This window comes from Natator depressus, chromosome 1 (assembly GCF_965152275.1).
Source record: "Natator depressus isolate rNatDep1 chromosome 1, rNatDep2.hap1, whole genome shotgun sequence".
NCBI classification, from domain to species: Eukaryota; Metazoa; Chordata; order Testudines; family Cheloniidae; genus Natator; species Natator depressus.
In genome coordinates, this window is record NC_134234.1 from 131,410,078 (window position 1) to 131,431,670 (window position 21,593).

A 21,593-nucleotide genomic window follows, 5' to 3' on the forward strand; every position below is an offset into this window, starting at 1 on the left:
TCCTTAGCATTTGCTCAAGGGCTCCTGTGCAGCTTGGGAGCTCCACGTGACAGCCATCCACCCATCTTGTGCAGTTCCTAAACTAGTGGAAAAGGAGCAGGCTACAGTGGAATGGGCTGAAGTACTGTCTTGTGGGATGAGCAGGGAGAGGCTTGCAGGAGCAGGCAGCTACTGTTTGGAGCCCCTGTGAGGTTTCAGAATGACACAGCAGGAGAACATGGCTGTCGTTCCCATTTTCTAAACACCACAAGAGTAGACCTTCACCCCAGTGCATCTTTGAAGCTGCAAAGGAAAGGGACGTGGCTGCCAGGCAGAGTCTAAAATGGCAGAAATGCCCTCTGCAGACTACACCCACACTCTCACTGGTTACTCCAGGAATACATAACACAAATAAATGGGCAAGGGGAAGTCAAAGTTTAAATTAAAAGGCAAAAAATATAATGCAAGGTCAGGATTCTTGAGGATTTTAGCCATAATCTCTCCTTGTAGCTTTTTCCAATTGATAGTATCAACAAAATTGTTTTAGATATTAACATGGCATGTGGTTCACATTTCATTAAGAAGACTTGCAGAGTCTGAAGCAGTTGCATATCCCTTTATGCATTGGTTACTATGGTTACTATATTCTATTAAACTGAATACTAAATAGATGTGCAAAACCAGTGCAACTTGATGAATGAAATATTAGTGCCCCGAATGGCATTCATTTATGCATCCTTATTATTTTTAAGACGTCCCCCCACCCCCCTCTTTCTTTTTAAAAAAGTAATGGATTTCTAAAATCCTGTTTTATACTGTTAATCAAAGGAAAGGTCTGTAGACACACTGGTCCTTCAGCAAAAGTGGGAAAGTTAGTCAGCTCAGAGTTGCCTGTTCATAATTAAATCTAAAAATGACTGCTCCATTGTACTGGAATTGTTGGGGGGTGGGGGTTATTCCACAGGATTTAATGAATCACGGAAATGTGTTTACAAGGCAACAAGCCCATTCTGCACAAAGAACTCAACGTTAGCATGGCAATGGACCATATAGTTTGTAATGGCTTAAGCCCTTTGTCCTGTATTCACATGGGGCATTGCAGTTGTCCCACGATGCTGATCCAACATTTATTTCGATTGGGTTACTTTTTTTGCCAATGGTCCTGAAGTTGATATTTAGGAAGTTTATTATCAGGCATGCAAATTGAGAGAAAAATGTGTCACATTAAATCATGACAGTTTAATAAGGTATTACTCACGGGTAAATGCTTTCATGCATTCCCCCCTAGGAATGGCAAGTTTAAAGGAGTTACTGGAAAGACAAGATATTTGGCAATTTAACCTGAATTTTATCCTTGTCAATCTTCTTAACAATGCTACTAAACAGAAGTTTGAAAATGCTGATTTCATGCTAATTTTGCATTTTATCTGGTTTATTAAAAAACTCTGAAAAGTGAAGACATGAGAACCTTCCCTGTTTTTTTTTCTGATGATCCAAATATCATAACGTTTTGGAACCATGTAAGCTACTTTGGCCATTCACTGCCTAATCCCTAAAATTTATCAAATTACAGATAAAAGATTAGAGCTTGTTGGGTATGTTAGGAATGTATGGGAGGGAGATTTTCAAATTGTGAAATTACTTTAATAAGTTATGAGTGAAATCCTGGCCCTGTTAAAATCAATGGCACAACTCTCATTGATTTGAATAGGCCCAGAATTTCACCCATAATCTAATGATTCTTGCAAGAATAAAGAAAATTATTCCTCCAAGCCATGGCCCATCTTGCAAACATTCGAATACTTGGTAATTTTACTCATGTGAGTAGGCCCATTCAAATCCATGGGACTATGCACATGAGTAAAGTTAGGCAAGTGCTAAAGTGGTTGCAGTGCTGAGGTCGATATTTGCATATTGTTTCCCAAATTACTGGGAAATGGATTAATATTAAGTCTAGGGCTGCACATTTTTATAGCACTACTAGCAATAGCCCAAGAGACTGAGGAAGATAATATATTGACCAGATACAAGTGCTAAATATGCACTCATATTACATATTTTAAAGCCCAGCAGCTAGCCTATTTCTAGCATAAAAATGGATATAACATTGTTCTGGCAAGGTGTTACCATGTTAACAACTAGTGTGCCTTCTGTTAAAACTATTAATACGTGGCTTATCACTTCATAAAACCCTAAATTCACACTGCAACAACAGTAAGCACATATGGTATACATACATATATTAAGGAGATCTGTACATACAATAATAAGCATTCAGAGAATCATTTTTGTGATGTAGTTAGCAGTGGTAAATTAGTCATGGTTGGTCTTTAAGTGTGTTTTGATAGTGCTAGTGAAATCAGCAATTGTAATGCTAAGCAACAGAAGCCCTTGGTGAGGTATGCACTTCCAAACCTATGACATAGCTTCCATTTGGCAGTACGCTATTTGGTTATCATACCACTGATCATGTTACCAGCTTCAGTTTTTAGTCACTTATTCAAAGGTTTGAAAAAAGTGGATTGTAAAGTAATGAAATAAAAAGTTTTTGGAGGAAACGTGTAAGTGGAGATGGCTATGAAAAATGTAGACAGAAGAAGGGGAAATGTAGAAAGTGCAAAAAAGAAAAGAACAAGAATTTGCAAATATAAAAATTAAGTTATTAACATTTTTAAAAAATGTTAACATCACAAACATAAGGAAAATAAGTGAAATTAATTGGGAGATTGCAGAAAAAAATACTTTTTCTTTGCAAAATGTTAAGGAAGAAGCTAGAGGAAAATCAAAGGAGTAAAGGATGGGACTGTCATTAGTTAGTCTGGAATTGTTGTTGTTCTATGGTTCTTTATTGAGGTAATTAATTAATTGCTACAAAGACCAGACCTCAAAGGAATGTATTTGTTTTATAGGAGAAACCAGTTCAAAGAGATGGCAGAGCAAGACCTCTTTTGTTCTTTTTACCACTAGGACTTTAATCCTCCGTGAAATGAGTATGGTGGACCCTGAGCAGCCTCTGGTGGCCAATAATAAACATCACAAGAATCCCCAGCACACTTCATCCCTGCTGCCCAAACAACACATATGTTTGCATAATCAAAATGATTCACAGACTTTGCTGAAGGATGGCCCAGAAATGAATTGCAAAGACTATGGGATTCCTTTCAATCCAGGCTTGAGATCAGTTTCACGCACACATAGATATCATAGTGATATTTCAGCTACTCAGAAGAAAAATAAAGGTCTTTATTTTCAATTGCTTCTAGTTTCTTAAACTTGATAAGCAACCACAATCACTTAAAAAGGAACAAATAAGACAGGCAGCTCTATAAATTCTTGAAAATAAACCCACCCAATACTCTGCTATTTTAATGAAAAACAACTTGGAATCTCGGTTTCTAAATATGTCTTCATAGGCTAAAGGAACTTATTTGTATGAGCAAAGACGAGAGTTTAAAATTGTAATTTTTTAAAGTACGTTAGAATTATTAAGTAGGTACCCCACCAATGTCCACTGGGAATATTTTATGTTACACAACATACTCCAACTGTACTATCACTTTGAAGTCTCTACTCTGTAATTTTTCTGTAGTTACAAGTTTAAGAGCCTGCAAGACTTTGCATGCTTCAGATTTGTGGTAAGTTTTTCCCAGCATAAAAGTTTGGCCCCTTGGGATAAAGGAACTGTGCTTGGGACCAGCTTTCTGGCTGCAAAAATATGATGAAACCTTTGAACTCTGACCAGTAAGGCACTTGTGCATTCCTCATTAGCCTACAGCAACACGATATCCTGATAGTCAGCATAAAGGGGATAAGAACAACACAGTATCAGCCTCAGATATACTTGAATTGGGAGAGTTTAAGTTATAGATGTCCAATCATTTTGTGCATTTTAATATTTTTTCTACCTTATGTCAGATCATGATTTTCTTTTTGTTTTAATAAGAGGCATCCAGTTATGCCAACCAGCAAACTTTAAGTCAAACAAAGTGAAACTTAGAAAGCATGTCAGCATGTTCTGACATGAAAGAGAAGAACACAGCTCAATGCGTTGACAGCTACCTTCTATAGTTACTCGGTGAAGACAGGGCAATTATAATAATTATTATGCACCCCAACACTCTTTCAAAAGGTAAATAAATCCATAATGAAATGGATCATGATTCCAGTCTGAGCTTTCTCAATTTCTGCTGTTTGTTTCTCCTTGTATGAACAATGGCTACTGGTGAAAGGGGATTGCAACCAGAAATCCCATTCCTATCCCTTTATGAATAATCTGGCTCATATTGTTCATGTGTGTGAACAGGCTGAATCCTTACCCTGTTTCCAGAAACGCATGTGGACCTTGAGTTAGTGCCCAAGCTCATTCTCCTCCTGAAGTCTGATTGTATTGATAACTAAAAACACAACCACTGCAACATAAACTTCAGCCTAAGCTTCCTCCCTGATCTTAGCTGTTCATAATATTTTCTCCCAGGAGTTCCTATATCTTTACTGGAGGTGGGTGACATTTTTTGGCCAAAATTTTGTTTCACTGTAAAATGCAGATTTAGATTGACTCAAACATTTCATGAATTTGTGTTGAATTCACCAAATTGTTTCGTTTTACTCCCCCCACCCAAAAAATCTGAAAAAAGTCAGAACACTTCATGCTGACATTTTTGAAATGAAATGTTTTGATTTTTGGATGCAAAATGACTTTGTTTCAAATTTTGTTTCAATGTTACTAATAAAAGATTAAACATCTTGAAAATGAAATGAAACATTTCATTCCACCCAAAACTGTTTTTTGACTGTGTCAGAAAATTCTGTTTTTTTTTTCTGATTTTGTGATTCAGCTGGCAAACTGAAAAATCAGTTATTTGCACAGCTCTCAACTGAACTCACTAGCTTCTTCTTCCTCAGCAACCGGTTCATACTTTCCTTATTTCTAGGGTGAAGTTAATGAGCCACACTTGCCATAATAATTCAACAGAGCTTCAGCAGGGTGCTGACACTTGAGAAAAGGATGGCAAAACAGAAGATGGCACAGTTACAATGTGCAAGAACAGGGCTACTGAGAAATAAACAGTTGATATCCTGTGTTCTGTTACTTCTTCGCCTTGAAAGAACTGAGTAACAAAGGACAACACATTTTATTCAACTCATGTTATATTACATCTTCAGATTTCATCTGGCATTAATAGTCTGTAGGGATGCATTTGATCTAGGAGTATGGCAAGTATTGAGGGATGCGCTTATTTTTCTTGCAAAGTTTAACTATTATGCTATTATTAACACATTTGATGTCATGTCGTTAATGTCAAAGGCCAAATAGTTTCTTGAAATGTTTAGGAATAAAGTATACACTGCATTTGAGGAATCTCTCTCGCATGCGCGCGCACACACACACACAGAGCCAGATTTTAGTTGCTCTTACAAGAGCCGCTCCTAGAGTTTTGTACTTGATATCAATGATAGTTGGATCAGGACCTATAATATCACAGGCACGTAGTTCAAAGAGACACTATCAGGCCCAGTAGCTGGTTCTTGCCAGCTCTGTGCTTCATGGATGCTCGGGTTCACTTTGCCCTGCTTCCTTTCACTGCTTACATGCTCTTTGATATAAGTGGAGAAAACAAGCACAGCTGAGAGATGATGCAACACACACATAAATACTTGTCACTGCAAGCAAAGGTGTGTTTACAGTGAAGCTGTGTTTCTTGAGTGGAAATCTGGCAGTTTATCCACATCAAAGCTCTTGGGCTGGGGATGCTGATAGTTTACTTAGGGAGAGAAAAATAAATACTAGTGATGGGTGCCAGACTTTGCAGCCTGTAGCCAAGGTGCAAGACAGTGGAGAAATAGGCCTAAACTTATTATTTCCTAGGGAAAAAAGTGTCAGGTAACAATTATTTCATTAAAAACCTCTATCTAACTGCCCCGGAGCACTCACAGAGTCGGCACATATGGTTTGTCCCAAACAATTTAAAATCTGGACCAAAAAAAGGATGCTCAGTTTTCCCCTGAATCCAAGTTCTTCTCAGTTACAAGCTCTCTGATTCTGTGCCAGCCCAACCCCAGTGGCAGTTAGAGCAGCCCCGAGACACTGACCCTAAGTAAATGGCAATGTGGAGAAAACAGAACTGGCCTATAGCTGTTCTTATGGCTGGGTTGAGGGAAGAAATGTATTTCCTTTTTCTGTTTCTGGGCTGACTTCAGATCAATATCTATAGGCAGTCTCACTTTACAACTCGGCACCATTCTCTCTTCTCCCACTAGGATGTCTTTGATGATACCTGGCAGCCATAGCAGCAGCATACTTGATTTCTAGCTGCAAAAATCCATATTTTCTGATGTGTGTGTTTCTTAAGAAGTGACCCCCAAATCATGTTAGAAATGCTGGTTTACTTTCAGCTTTGCACAAAAGACATGTACTTCTCAGTACTGTCCTTTTCCTTTTGTATTAGCTAGCTCGTTAAGTTTGCTTTCGCGGTTTCATGCTTTTGCAGTTTCACTTTCTCCCGCTTGGTGACTTTTTCCTGTAAAAGTTTAAAGCCTTCCTTTTCTGGTGGAAAAACAACTGCTTGGCTTTCCAGACCTGAAGAAACGTGTTTTGACCTTTTGCTTTATGCTGTGCAGAACAAAAACAATTAGTAACAGAACTCACATAATAATTAAGTATGGTAAAACAGTCCTTAGAAAGGATCATAAACAAGAATATATCACCTTGTATGGAGTGTGCTGCTGGACCTGAAACATGAATTTTGAATGTGTGGGTCTGGCAATGTTGTGGATGTGGGAGACGAGAGCAGGTCAATGCCTCCATGTATGATCATTGCTAAAACACCAGGGATTGAAAGCATCTACAGCTTGAGTTAAAGAGCCAATCTTTACAGCAGAGCACTGTAACAGGCTCACCCAGTCTGTGGATCAGGCACAGAAGATAATGCCTACCATTACTTCAAACAATGAATTTTCTGCCCCTGCACCCGAAGGCTTTGCCTCATAAGAGCGTTTAGGATCAGGTAGGCTCTTAGCCCTTGTGGTAGATTGCATCCTAATGCAAAATCTGTCACCGTCATTCTAGGAGAAACTACACTTCAAAGACAATTAGCTCAATTTAAAAAAGAAAAATAGATGTTTCTCTGAGTATAACGGAGTCCTGAAGACCTTTAAAGGCTTAGATATCATCTTTTCTAAAATTTACCATGGCAATGTCAGATTCATAGATAGATTCATAGATATTTAGGTCAGAAGGGACCACTATGATCATCCAGTCCGACCTCCTGCACAATGCAGGCCACAGAATTTCACCCAGATGCCCAGGGCCACAGGTTAATAGACTACTCACATGAGTTAGGCAAGCAGCATTTGTCCCACAGACTACAAAGTCAAGGTTGGCGTGCTGCTGGCAAGCTATTAAACAATTTAAGACCAGCTGGGGTTCCAAAGCCAGCATTGTTTATACCAATTTTAAAGAGAGCGTTAGGTGGAAAATGTTAAAGATGCTGTTCTCTATTTTATTGTGTCTTTTTATGGATATAGGTATAAAGGAAGGGAGGGTAGTGTGGCTAAGTAACTACTGAAGGCTTGCCAGATTTGAAAGATTATGTATAAAAGAGCATGGATAGTACATATATCCATTTTTATTACTATCATGACCTCAGATCACCTTCCACAAATTTGCCCACTTGCATCCCAAAAGATGTTCCTCCCTGTCTACAAAACCAAGTAGTTCCTGGCACTGCCGAAGAATGGAGCCTGCCTTTCTTGTTGCTCAGTGACATATAAGATGCCCAGATCCTTTATATGGTGAAAATATGGAAGACATCATTCCAGCAGTGCTCTCAAAGTACAGTCATTCAAACCACCCTTTGATGTGTGCCAGTGCTATGTATTTAAAATATTCCAAGTTGTAAAAACTATGCAACCACTGCAACAGTGCTTATGAACAGAAGAATTTGCAGTCATCACACTGCTAGTATCTCATTTACTTCTTTGTAAGTAGCTTTGAGCTGTGCCAAGTAGGAAAGGAGCTATACAAAACCAAAGTCTATTCTCCCCTAGCCTCGTTAACATTCAGAGCCAAATACTGCCCCTTAGCTATGCATGTGCAGCTCTCCCTGTAGCCATTGGATCTCTTGGGCATGTATCTGAGAGCAGAACATGGACCTTGATGTTTTAGAATTGCTCATATAGTGGAAAAAAATGCTTTCACCTTGGAGCAATCATACTAAAATTCCTGTATCGTACTGCAGCAATTCTAAGCCCCTTCGTGTTCAAAACAACAGTTCTATAGCCATGAAGGGCCTGTAAAAGTTACATGCCATTAAAAAGAAAATTTTCCCTACCAAGGGTGCCTTAAAATTCCACTACAGGAATAAACTTTTCAGACTTTAAAACAATTTCAATATATTGGAGTACCTAGTGATCTATATTTTTTTCTCAGTGACGCAAGGCTTTATTTACAAAACCCATATATTACTTTAGCAAGGAGCTTTCATGGATGAAGAGTGACCCTGATGTTGTGATGAATAGAGCATGGCAGTGTAAATGAGAAAAACAAGTGGAAACCCCACCTGGCTGAACTTCACTGAAGATTTCCCAATGGGAATTGTACTGGGAGGTGGGTTTTTCCCCTGTTCTTTGTGTTTAACCCACAGCATTCACTATATTTATTAATCTTACACTGGTTTTGAATGTATAGGGATATTAAGCGATCATATGTACAGTTAAGTAACCACACCATTCTTTAAAAACATTTAAATTGTTCACCAAAAATTCCTAACACACATCCCCCACTTTTACGCTATAACTTGTTTTGTGTATATTTTCTGGTTTTAAATGAGCCAAACACTGAATCCCATTTTTACCAACTATATAGTTTTGAGGGCAAATATAAAAGAAGCAGAGCAAAGCCTTCTAATTCAAAAGATGCTAATGTCAAATGTTCACATGTGTGTAAATAATTAATTGTATTCTTGCTAACAAGTCAAGTTTTTTGCCCATTCATTGCTTGGTGACCTCCAGGGTCAGCTGCGCTATGAGAAATGGAAACATTTAGGATTCTATCTTGCTAGCCCATAACTAATTTATAGCTTTGCATGGCATCAGGTGCAAAGATTCAGGATCCAATTTATCACCACAGGCAGTTCCAGCTATAAGAGACAGTCTAGATATTCTGCAGAAATAAATGCAGAACATTAATAAGATAAACAAACAGCAGTATCCCTTTGGAGTGCATATCTTCCAAATTCATAGACACACACCAAGCTACAGAATGTCTCTTGTACTGATGTGGAAAGACTGTAAAACCCTCTAATGATCGCCTACAGAAAAGAGAGAGAATTAAAGCACATATTTCACACTGAACAGTATCACATAGCTGGTGGGCTCTTTTCCTGGTCTGTTTTTTTTACAACTCATAGAACTCTTGATTTTTTTTCCCCTTTCCCAATTCAACAATACTTTAGTAATATTATTTCAATTCCCAGATCTCTAGAAGTTGACTATCACATATACATAACATATAGCACAGTGTTAAGAATCAGACACATGACTAGAATACAACTAACATACAGAGAAAAGAGCCTATCTTTCCATTTTCTCTATAGGGTGAATAATTTTTATATACACCCAATTTAATAGAAGTGTTGCTGATCACCCATGATGCCGTTCAAATGTCTGTGCCTTCATTTCACCAAACCCAGATCTTCTCTCCCAGTGTATCTCAAAGATAGGATCCAGAAAGCATTTCTGATAAGGGGAAAGAGATTTATCTTCAAAAGTGTAGTGATCTGATCATTGCACTAGGAGAAAAGCACTCCCAAGTTCTGATCCTGGTTCTGTAAATGAAACCCTCTGTGGTCCCTGAGCAAATCATTGAACTCCTCTGCCTTCCATTTCCTCCTGGGTAAAGTGGGGGTACATCATGTGGACTAGTTAATATTTGAAAAGCAGTATGGAAGCGCTAATTAATTAGAATTATTAACCAAGGACTCTCAGCTCTAGAGATGACTTTCTACTGTGATTTACCAGTTTAATGGCTTTTAGAACACAATGCAAAATAATTTTTAAAATATGTTTTTCCCTAATGAGGATTGTGACCGGCTGGGGGAATTATTTTTCAGTGACTCCTGGGAGAGGCACAAATGTATTTCTTTTTTATCAGTTGCTGGCAATACTTGTAGTTGTCTGATTGGGTGAATTTACAGAATTTAAAACAGCTACGATGATGGAGACAATATACATTTAAAAATAAAAGTAAAAAATTCCCATTGAAGTTAATGCAACTTCTGTGGTTGGAATTCCCACATTTGGCATATAATTCAGCTCTCCCATGTGTTTGCTTTTTTCCAACTAAGTAAAAAACTATAATTTCCATGTTTGTTTCCTCCTCCCCTCCCCCCCCCAAAAAAGATTTATTTAGAGAGAAAAAGATGGGGAAGAAAATTTACAGCAATTTGGATGATATGAAACAACAACAAAGATGACAACTGGAACATCTTACATATTAATAAGGAGATTTTGTTTATGATAGTGCACTAATCATGTGGAACAGTGTAATGTAAATCTGCTGCTGGTGAAATGTCTTTACAGGAGCACATTATATTAATGTCATGTAAATGACCAGAACCTAAAACCATTTGGCCCTGGGTAGTCTCCAATTATTCAACATAATATTGTTCATTCATTTTGACACATGGCATTTCTACATCTTGGGAAGAAACTGCTCTTAGGCTGCTTCATCCCTGTTTTGGCTTGTTCCTTTTGTTGGCTGCATTAATCTCCAAGAGTCAAAACCCTCAGAAAAAATAGTGCACTAAAACTGATGAAAATAGACCACTGGAAATTAGATTTGTATATGGGAAATTAGCTTATAAAAGTACATATTTCTTGCTGTTAACATGTTACATAATTGAAATTTACTACTTCAAGTGCTTGTACTATTACAAAAGTTTGGCAATTTGTTGGGAGTCTCTCAGTGTTATGTTAATTTTAAAGCAATCTGTCAGCAATGTGGTTTAGTAATAATAATTGAAATTGTCATTAGCTGTCCATGAAAAACAGATGATTCAAGTCTCATATCAGATGGAGAGAAATACAGTAACATGAGTGGAAAGGCTGAATAATAATAATGGGGTTGTCTAATAAAAACACTAGAAAGAGTAAGTAGAGGTGACAAAGGTGACTTCAGAGGGCAGGAAAGAATTCCAGTTTGGATAAAGTGTTGCAATGTGCAGAGTGCCCAATTCAAAAGTTCCTTCTAGATTTAGAGATAGTAAAGGTTTCCAAAGATATTCCCTACACTTAAAACACAGAATACCATCAAGACCACAGAATACCTCCGGAACCAGAAGGAACCGCTTAGGTGTGTCCAAACTGTGTAGCTGTGTTCTATGATAAAAGTATTTTAAGAGTTTCATATCTTTACCCATTTTAATAGACATTTTCACTACCAGTGTGGTATCTGTGGCACCTAGATCCCCAGTGATTCTACAAATGCTTACATTAGAATAGAGTAAGAAATAATGGTAGTAACTCAGATACTGCAGTATAGCAATTGTTGATAATGTTGATTTTTTTAAAATGGTGACCACTGTATATTGAATACATATGTTAATTACTTTTTTCTTTTGGCTTGAGATCAGCCAGTTCTTGTTTATTTGAAACCTATTGCTGAAAATTGCCTTAAAGGCACCTAAGGGAGTTAGGCACCCATACCCTTAAAATCCTCTTATCCTAAAAGACTGTAGGACTTAACAGGTTTTTAAATGACAGGTTTCAGAGTAGCAGCTGTGTTAGTCTGTATCCGCAAAAAGAAAAGGAGGACTTGTGGCACCTTAGAGACTAACAAATTTATTTGAGCATAAGCTTTCGTGAGCTACAGCTCACGTCATCGGATGCAACATTTTAAAATGTTATCTTTCCCTATAATAAGTCTATAAATGAATGCTATTTCTTTAAATCCCTGTGATTCTCAATCAATTGATGATAGATAACATATTCTCAAATAAAGTAAAATTGATTTTATCACTGCATTCAGAACACTTCCTAGTAGTGGTTCATCTGATGAGGAAAAGAGTTGTTTAAAATTGGAGGAATAGTGACTAGGAGTAGTAAGACTGAATCAAACAAAGGAAATTATAAGTTAAATATCAATAAAAGAATTCTTGGCAGTGAGCTCTATTAGACTTGTGACAGTTTCTCAAGAGGAGTGGGAGATAGCCCATTAATGAAGCATGTAAGAAACAATACAGTCCAGGTCAGGACAAAGAAGCTGAAAAGATGCGAAGAACAATACTGCATTGCAGAGGAACAGATTTACACACATTTTACAGTGTGAAAAAATATTCAGCAAGGAGTTGAAGCAGGGAAAATTTCGAAACATCTATTTTCACTCAGAGCTCATCTTCAGAAGCATGGGCTTTGAAAATGTCTAATTCAGGGACATTTTAAAAATACGTATGTAAATATACATATAATTATGTATATAAAACTCAATCTACAATCCTAAAATTACCCCAGAAATTAACAACAGACAAAACAAAAACATCATTCCAGTATTTCTATTCACAAAATATCATGGTAGATACTAATAGCCCAGGTGAAGTCTAGCTCAGCAGAGTACTCAAATACAAAGGCAGACTCAAATTGTGCTCGTCCTGATTTCTTACAGTCTCCTGTGGAGAGATTCCTGTGGCTGTAGGCATGTGGAATTAATTAATTAGATAAAACCATCCCAAAACCTTTAAAAAAACCAACGAGGTTTAGAGAGCATGTCACTTGGTGAGATTTATTTTCTCACCATTTGTTCTAAGTCAGAAGATCTATCATATCCTTTTGCTGAACTTCATTTTGATATGTCTATTATTTAATTACCTGGTTCAATTTAACAGTGGGCTGAGGTCTATCCTCTGATACAAGTGAGAGACCAGGCGTCTCCTAATAATGATACTGTGCTGCCCCAGGTGCTCTATGTGAGGTTGAGTGGTTTTTAACTAACTTCCCTTATTAAACCAATTATTAAGGTCTTAGCTTTAAAAACAACACTGAGAATCGGCTTTTAAGGAACCTGCATTTGCTCTGGAAAAATTCTCAGAGTGATAACCACCACTGCAGCATACTGGGATTGTAGCTAATTAATATATTGACTGAGTCTATGCTAATCATGCTCCATCAAACTCAGCTGGATTAGCATGTAAATTGATAAACTCTGTTCTGCAATTGCCCTACCATCTGAGGTCTAATTACTGATAGATGTAAAACAAACAGTAACTGGATTTATATTTTAGAATGTTTAATTGTGGAAATAAATGTTTGGCATGCACACCCATGCAAAAATAGTGAGGTGGGAAAAATATTACTTACACACACAAGAGTCTTAAGAGCTCAGCAAATGGACTCCAAATAAGTGGAAAATCCAAGAGTAGCAGCACCAACTGAGAACAAGAAGTACAAGGGGTAAACCAGGGCAAACAAAGCAGTGGCAGGCAACTTCCATTGTATTTACAGCGGACAAGCAAGCTACCCTTTAGAGCAGTAAGTACTCCACATACTGCACTAGTATGCTAAGAACATATTCCTCCCCATACCCAACCTACGCATGCTAATATTTCTGCAGAAATAAGTCTGCAGGTGATATTTTCAAAAGTACTCAACAGTGGCCTAATGCTCCCACTGATGTCAATGGTAAAACTCCCTTTGACTCCAATGGAACTGGGTTATGCCAATGTTGGATATCCCACCTTGCATGTTTGGGAAGGAGAGGACTCAGTCCTCCTGCTGAACATATCAGAGGGTGGCATAACAGTCATTTTATGACTATTCAGCTCTCGAATAGGATCATCATACCTGACATATTTATGTCTAATAGTAATATGAAACCAGGAAACGCAATGGACCCGATTCAAATCTCATTTATACTGCTGTAAATCAGGAGTTGCTCCACCGACGTCAACAGTGTAAAACCACAGTAAAAGAGGGCAGAATGAGACCATGTGTGAGGATGTAACAGAGAGAGAGAGAGAATACCAGTATAGACATGTCCTCTCTCTCACTCTACAGTTGTTATCTTTGCAGTCTATTCCAACTGGTTTTAGTCAGCATTTTGGGGTGGGGGAGGCCTTTTTGGGGTTATTAATACAAGGTACAGTTCTAGCATTTTGGAAATAATTCTTCAAACTGTAGGGGGGAACCTCAACCACTACTATAAAATAAAAATAATTAACGCACTCCTAAATTTAGACAAACCCCTCTGCATGAGCACTACACCCTGGCCTGCAGAGCTACAAATCAAGGCTGGTGATAGACACAAATGCATAACATATGAAAAAGTGTGTTCTATGCCTGCTTGAGTCAGGCTAAATAAAGATATGCATCGTGTATTCCCTGCAGTAAGAATGAGTTCCAGAGGTGAGGGCCAGCCACAGAGAATTCTATGAGCCACTTCCTGTAAGCTTTTCCTTGAGCATGCCTCCCTAACAATGCAAGCATGGATGTCTAGAGGTGATAAATGGTGGGTAAGCATGACTAGGTCAATATCTGAGATAGATTATATGTTACTATCCCTTAGCTAGCTGAAGATCAAGAAGATATGTCAAGCCATCACTAGCAGCTGGATGTCCATAAAACACAAATGAGTTCTGTAAGATCCCAAATTGTAAAAATACCTTGACAATTGGTTGCCTGACACCAATCAATGGGCACTGTGGATGTAAAAGTAATGCCAGATCAGAGTGTTAACTGAGTACAGGTATTTCTTTTGTACTCTTCCCTCTAGTAATTTTACATATATATATATATATATGGCTCTACTTTCTTTCTAAACTTAACCAATTGTTTTTAAATGTACCAGACACTCTTGTCCAAATTCTTCTCTCATCTACACCAGTATATCATTTGACTATTCAATTTCAAAACTATAGTAAGTAAGTCACAGACTGTTTTTGATATGTATTAACATCACCTAACCACAGAATTCCCCATATCAAACTTTCCCCCTATTCATCTTATTCCTAAAACTAAAATGGAAATTAAACCTTACACAAGAAATAAAGTTCATCCTGCTATTTGGTGCTCTGAGTGATAAAAATCCTCCTGAATGTCTGTAGGAAAACGTCATTGTTGACACAACAACCATGATAGGGATTAAAATAACTTATTTTTTACATTTTTCTTTCCAAAACACCCTAAGGCACTAATCAACATTATAAATTATTGACCACTTACTTCTAAACATTGTCAAAACTACTGACTTCAAAACTTCCCTCTTCTAACCACAAAACAGGTTTATTATAAATATTTTTAAAAAGCTTTTGCAGGGCCAAAACCTTATGCAGTCTTTGGTCCCCTAGTCTCGATGCATCCAGTGGTTTCCTAGCCTTCTTCTTGTATCTTTACTGACCACAGCTGGCATCTGCACAGCAACTCTTGAACGGAGGCAGTCTTTGCCCATGCCTTGAACTACAGCTCCAGGTACAATATCGTATAACTTCCTTTTGGGTCTCTTTGGAGGGAGCAGAAGTTCATTTTCCTTGTTTCCTTGGGCAGACCACAGTAAATACTTAAGCCCAAACCCAACAGAATATTACAGTATCAAATCATATCTGATCCAAAACTTTGTACAGGCTTAGCCATATAACACTCAAATCCAGTCTTTCAGGAAAGCCTACAAACACTTATATACATGGGTACCTTTATTCAAGTGGCTAAATACTTGCAAGATTTGGCCCTTAGAGTCTGAAGAATTCAGTCTCTTAGGGCACATCTAAAATGGGAAAAATTTTGTTTCTCTGTACACAGTGCTGCTATAGAGGTGCTAGTGATGGTAGGAGAGCTGGTGAAAGCAGCTCAGAGGTATTTTTACCAGTGTGCCTCTGATAGTCTATACTGGGGGAGGGATAGCTCAGTGGTTTGAGCATTGGCCTGCTAAACCCAGGGTTGTGAGTTCAATCCTTGAGGGGGCCACTTAGAGATCTGGGACAAAAATTGGGGATTGGTCCTGCTTTGAGTATGGGGGTTGGACTAGATGACCTCCTGAGGTCCCTTCCGACCCTGATATTCTATGATTATGTTCACCACTTTTACAAGACTATGATAAATTTTGTACAAAGTATGACTTGTGAGGTATCATTTGAAATGTCATAATCTGCTGAACATTATTGTCCTCGTAAAATGTGTATCACTATTGTATGTGAAGTTACAAAATTCTACTGTATACCATTGTTATAACATACTCAAAGGTTAAGAAAATCAGGCCCAAATCAGTTTTGGCAAACACCCAGAGCTATCACCAGCTTAAGCAGCCATTTTCCAATAACGAGAAGATGGGAATAAGAAATTTACATTTCATCAAAGGCATGGTTTCAACCTCACGTCCACAAGAGACTATCTGTCTCCTGCACCCCAGCTGGGGGGTAATCAGCAAAGAGGCGAGAGAATGAGAGACAATGGCCTCCAAATCACCTCTTTCTCTCCTCATCTCTATTCACGACAGCTACAACACTCGAAAGACAAAGGAAGCACCATTGAACTGGGAGAGGAGAGGTCCTAGCTGGGAGGCTTTTCAGCTAGTACTGACTGGTGTAAGCTTATGGTGAGAAAAACCTTTTGCACTTAGTTTGTTAAGTTAGGCATTTAGTTTGCATTTTATCTTTTTATTTCTTTTGTAACCAATCTGGACTTTTATGCCTCAATACTTGTAGTCACTTAAAGTCTCTTTTCTTTCTGTAGTTATTACACTTGTTTCATTGTTTTATCTAAACAGTGTTTTTGGTTTAAAGTGTGTGGGGAAACTCCATTTGGGATAACAAAGCTGGTGCATATCATTTTCCTTAGATGGAATGTCGGACTTTATATGAGCTTTCATTGTTCAACAAGGAGTTAGGCAATACAAGATGCACATTTGTGGGAGAAGGTTTTGGATTAGAGAATCTGCAGGTATTCCTCTGCAGTGTAATTTATAAGTTGTTAGCTAGTAGCACTAAATACCGTGTAGCTGAGAGCAAGTTGCATGCTGGAGGCTGTGTAATTAACTGACCGGGAGTGGCTGCTCACCAGTAAAACAGTGTAAAAGGCATTCCAGGTTGGAGAACTGAGGAATAACAGCTATGCAACAGTCCAGAATGTACTGTGAGGAATGTCACAATGCCGTCTAACACGTTTCTGATCATAATATGGCTCACAAAGCCTCAGCCTACACCCTAGCCTCAATAGCTAGCACTGGACAAGCTTCACCGGTACAGAAAAATTCTTACAGATTTTCCCAATATAGACAAGGCCTGACTGACAAGCTGTCCCTTAGCTTCCTGGTCTTAGCACTGAAGTATCTCAGAGATCCACTTTCTTCATGGAAGTAAAAGCACCCCATTCTATTTTTCTCTTTCAAGTTCTCTGTAGTAGAGAGAACTTCAAAAGTTCTTATGTACCTACATAGATGACAGTTAATAATGTAAAAAGCTTGGTCAGACTAACACACTTTTTCAAGCTAATAGCTCTTTTCCCCTAGGAAATCATTGGTGGCCTTTCCCTGAAGTGTCAGACAAAAGATCATTAACATTTCAATCCTGGTCTCAATAGAGGTTATGTTTATACATTAAGTCCACATGTCTCAATAATTCCATTCTGTATCAAATATGAGTTCTAGACAGTGTCCAGTCTGTTCTATCATCTATGCAAAGCTTTAACCTGCCATGAATTTTCATAGTCAAGCTGTTAAATCCTGAACATTTACAATGGCAATGGTGATATCTTCCTAAAGGACACAGAAATGTCATATAAAGGATGCTCACCACATCTAATTACAAAGGATTGTTAGTTGTATGCATGCGTGCACACACACACACAAACACAAATACACATTTTCCAAGATGGCGAGGCATGATATTTAGTCACACAACATGCATACAGATTAATGTGAGTTGTGTGGCTAAATCCACTCATCAGCTCTGAAAACCTCAACCATAAGTTATACCGTCTCAGAGACTTTAAATTCCACCAATCCTGTGGCTGATCACCTACTCAGCAAGGTAGTTTTCATCAAGTTACACTGGGTTCCTGTAAAAAAGACAGTATAGAACATCTGGCAGTTTTAAAGCTCCAGGACCATATCTGTCAAGTACCAAAAAGAATAATTGACAATCATATAGGAAGCTGCCACAATGGAGCTCTGATAATAGATAATTAGAGAATATAGCCCCCATTTGAATGGATGACAAAATAAAAGATTGAAAATTACTATAAATTAGTTCTATTAATAAGAATGATTAATGTAATTGCTGACCATTTTCAGATGCGATTTAAAAAAAAACATTACAATGTGATAGAATTGACTTTACAGCAATATTCAAAGTCTCTTGTTTTGTTACATGAGCAACTGGGGGTGTATTCCCTAATTCTTACCCTATTCCATCGGACTGGACCTCTGGTGGATTAGTGCTTGTAAAATGGCAACTTCCCATGAGAGACCAGATGCTAGACTTGGATAATGAAAGCACAACTTCTTTACAGCATATTTAGCATGAGATATGATGACGTGGGAGTCTGGTGGTTATTTTTAGAAGGATTGGAAACCATGAGCTGCAAGGACTTCTCCCACACATGTTCTCTGTGCTCATAAACATAGCAAGTACTTTAAATTACACAACCACATTCCTATGTAAAATACAGGACGATAAACATAACAGGTCTGGCAAAACAACATTATCTTTCACCTAGCATTGGATCCCACCCCCTTTTCTAAGCAATAACTGCCAATAATGTATACACAGAAAAAAATAGATATTTTTGCATTGTGATATGATGATGAACTAGCCAGAGTATAGGCTCAAACAGATAATTTTATGTCTCTTTTTGCTGGGGCCAACTAACTCAGTGCAGTTACATTACCTCCAGTGTGGATAGAAATAGCAGATAATGTGGTTCACTTGGGTCAATGTTATCACATTTTTTCTTCCAAGGAAATTTTGCAGACCTACGCATATTTGGGAAGAATGACATTTTTACTTTCATACATTAAAGAATGCTGCTGAGTTATGAAAACTAATGAACAGAGTTTGGACAACACTATAGCAGAGAACCAAGGAGACATAGTAACTGTTCACTTTGATTGGTTCCTTCATGACTGGGGTATTGATACTGAAAACCTTTACTCACACAAGTAGTCACACTGAAATCAGTGGTGTGAAAATAATAAACAGTGTATATTGCTCTACAGTCCGGACTTAAACTACTTTTCCATCTTTAGAACCACAGCCAGAAGCCTATCCTGATGTGTCAGTTTGCTGAAAACAGATCCTGATGCCAAAAGATAATGAATCTAACCATTTGGCAGAACTGAGAGTTATTGCTAGGAGTTGGGAGGGGTAAGGACTCCAATGGTAGGTGATAAGACTATACTAATTTAACTTCTGTCCTCTTAGAGAGTAGCCCTAAGTTACACTGCTAACCCTGGGGTCACAGTATCTAGTGTAGAACTCAAAGAGATAGAAGAATTATGTTTCCCTTGCTGCTAAAATTGTTAGTATTCTAAAGGTAAAGTTGCAAAATGTGCTCCATCTTTTAGCATTTCCCTGTAATGGTGAAGTCAAAAGTCTACAAAACTCTGATATTCAGCCAGTGAGCTTGACATTCATTGGGCTCCCATGACAGATTCCATCAGTGTCTATTTTAATAGATGTTTATGTTTCAAAGCCATAAAGAAAAGAAAAGTAACGGCTCACTTCCTAATCCAGTTCATTAATGATTAGGAAACTGATCCGCCAAACTTTTACTCATACTTGTAACCACATTAAGATGAGTGGGCCGGCTCCATGAGAAAGAGCTAACCTTGTGGGTATGGTTTTGCAGGATTGGGCATTGGCACTTCATTACTTAATAAGAGTGGGATCTGTAACTGGAACAACAGCTAAGTGTGTAAAGTGTATAGAATCTACACATTCTTTCAAGGAGGTCTGATTATGATGCAGTTATCAGTTTTGTTTCAGCAGCAACAGATTAGTAAATCATTGTATACAGACATCCATAGGCTATAGCTACAAAGGACCATTTTAGCAAATCATTCAGAACTCAATAGGGGAACTGGGAATAAAGAAATGAATAACTGTAAAAAAAAGACCAACACTGCTTGAAAAACTAACATACTATGTCATGGACCAAGTTTCTGGTTCTCTGTCAATCACTCCTATAACTGGTGTCAATCATTCTCCAGTTCCCTTGTCTGTGATTTTTGACTGACCACAAAAGAAACTTTTGTTTGTAATTATGGACTTTGCAATTCATCTGAGTCACAGGAAGGATTTTCATAGCTTGCCTGTGGAACAGGCATGGTATGCCCCAAGCTGTGTTCACATATCCTCAAGCAATTCAAGATAAAGTTTCCCACGATGATATGAAAGGAAATAAAAGATGCAGACAAACACAAGTCACTATTCTGAAAATAATGTGTGGGGCAGGGGGAGGGAAAGGACAGCTAATTTTTTTTCAAATGAGAATCTGAAAACTGCCTCTTTGAGAGGGTGTAATTAGATTATATGTGAATCTGAATACTTTGATTCCTCTGAGAGATTCCTTATTTTTTCTATTTAGCCTTGTATTTATCATCTTACATTATCCACAAGCACTTTGGTAAGAATAAGTGTCTAATATTAATGTCCTTGCTGAGGATTTATTTGCAATTTCTTTTTAAACTAAACTAAAATAATCCCCCTATCCCTCCCTCCCCCGCCCCTTTTATTTAATTTATTTATTTATTTTGTATCTCTCATTTTCACCTTCCTTACAGAAATTTATTTCCTTTTGTTTTGTTGTCAGAGCAAGTGTCCCCTGTTGTCTAGGTTGACCACGTGAGAAGGAAGACTAATATATGTTCCTCACGCAAAACCCAGGAGAGGTTTGGAATTAACCCAGAAAAGTGAGAAATCTGATAACATCAATGAAGAACAAACATCTCAAATTTAGCATTTAGGTGAAAGCTTTTCCCCCAAAATTAGCTTTCTATAAATTCAAACATTACTGAAGAGCTGAGTTCCTTTTATATATTTATTTTTACTAGCTTTGCAGAAAGAGAGGCTAAAACAACTTTGATTAAAAAATAGCAAAGATATTCAACGGAAACTGGTCCCTTTACTGTAAACAGTACCTCTTTGCAAACTAAGCAGCTGTACAAAGAAGAGACAATGCAGGGTGTCCCCAGCATCATTAACCAACTTCCCTTCCTCTTGAAACAATCACTTCGATAAAGCAATTACAACAACATCATGGAACAGTAGAACAAGGGGGAAAAAATAACCTTACCAGCTTCTCCTACAGTATATAGCTGAAAAGAAAACAAAACCCCAGCTGCTGTATCACATGCAATTGGTCTCCCAGAATGAATTGACTGAAAGAACTCTGAAAGGCTAAAGTCTTTCGTACCCTGTGTTTAGTTTCTCCTCAGCTCCCTCTCTCCGAATCTCCTCACAAAGCCATTCTCCTATTCCCTAATCCTCACACAGGAAAAAGCACACACAAAATGACTTCAGCAGAAACCATTCTCCTGGGGGGTGGCGAGGAAAGAGATTCTGCTGGCATTCAACCATTGCAGTATGTTAATCCTCAGAGAGGGTATCCAAATAAACTCGCCTACACAGTGTGGT

At 38.0% G+C, this 21,593-nt stretch overlaps 1 protein-coding gene across 5 annotated transcripts in view; it reads right to left on the reverse strand.

Moving 5' to 3' along the window:
• Positions 1-21,593, reverse strand: part of MID1 (midline 1) — a 324,140-nt gene that overhangs the window by 198,161 nt on the left and 104,386 nt on the right. Inside the window, exons 1-2 of one of the 5 annotated variants that reach the window (XM_074966614.1) lie at positions 21,373-21,398; positions 13,330-13,400 (exon numbers count right to left, since the gene is read on the reverse strand). The exons of 2 other annotated variants lie outside the window; for them this stretch is intronic. The gene's annotated coding sequence lies outside the window, so the exon portion shown is untranslated. Of the gene's footprint in view, positions 1-13,329; positions 13,401-21,252; positions 21,343-21,372; positions 21,495-21,593 lie in introns of those variants that run through there. 2 more of the 5 variants (XM_074966589.1, XM_074966598.1) reach the window with 2 other exon arrangements.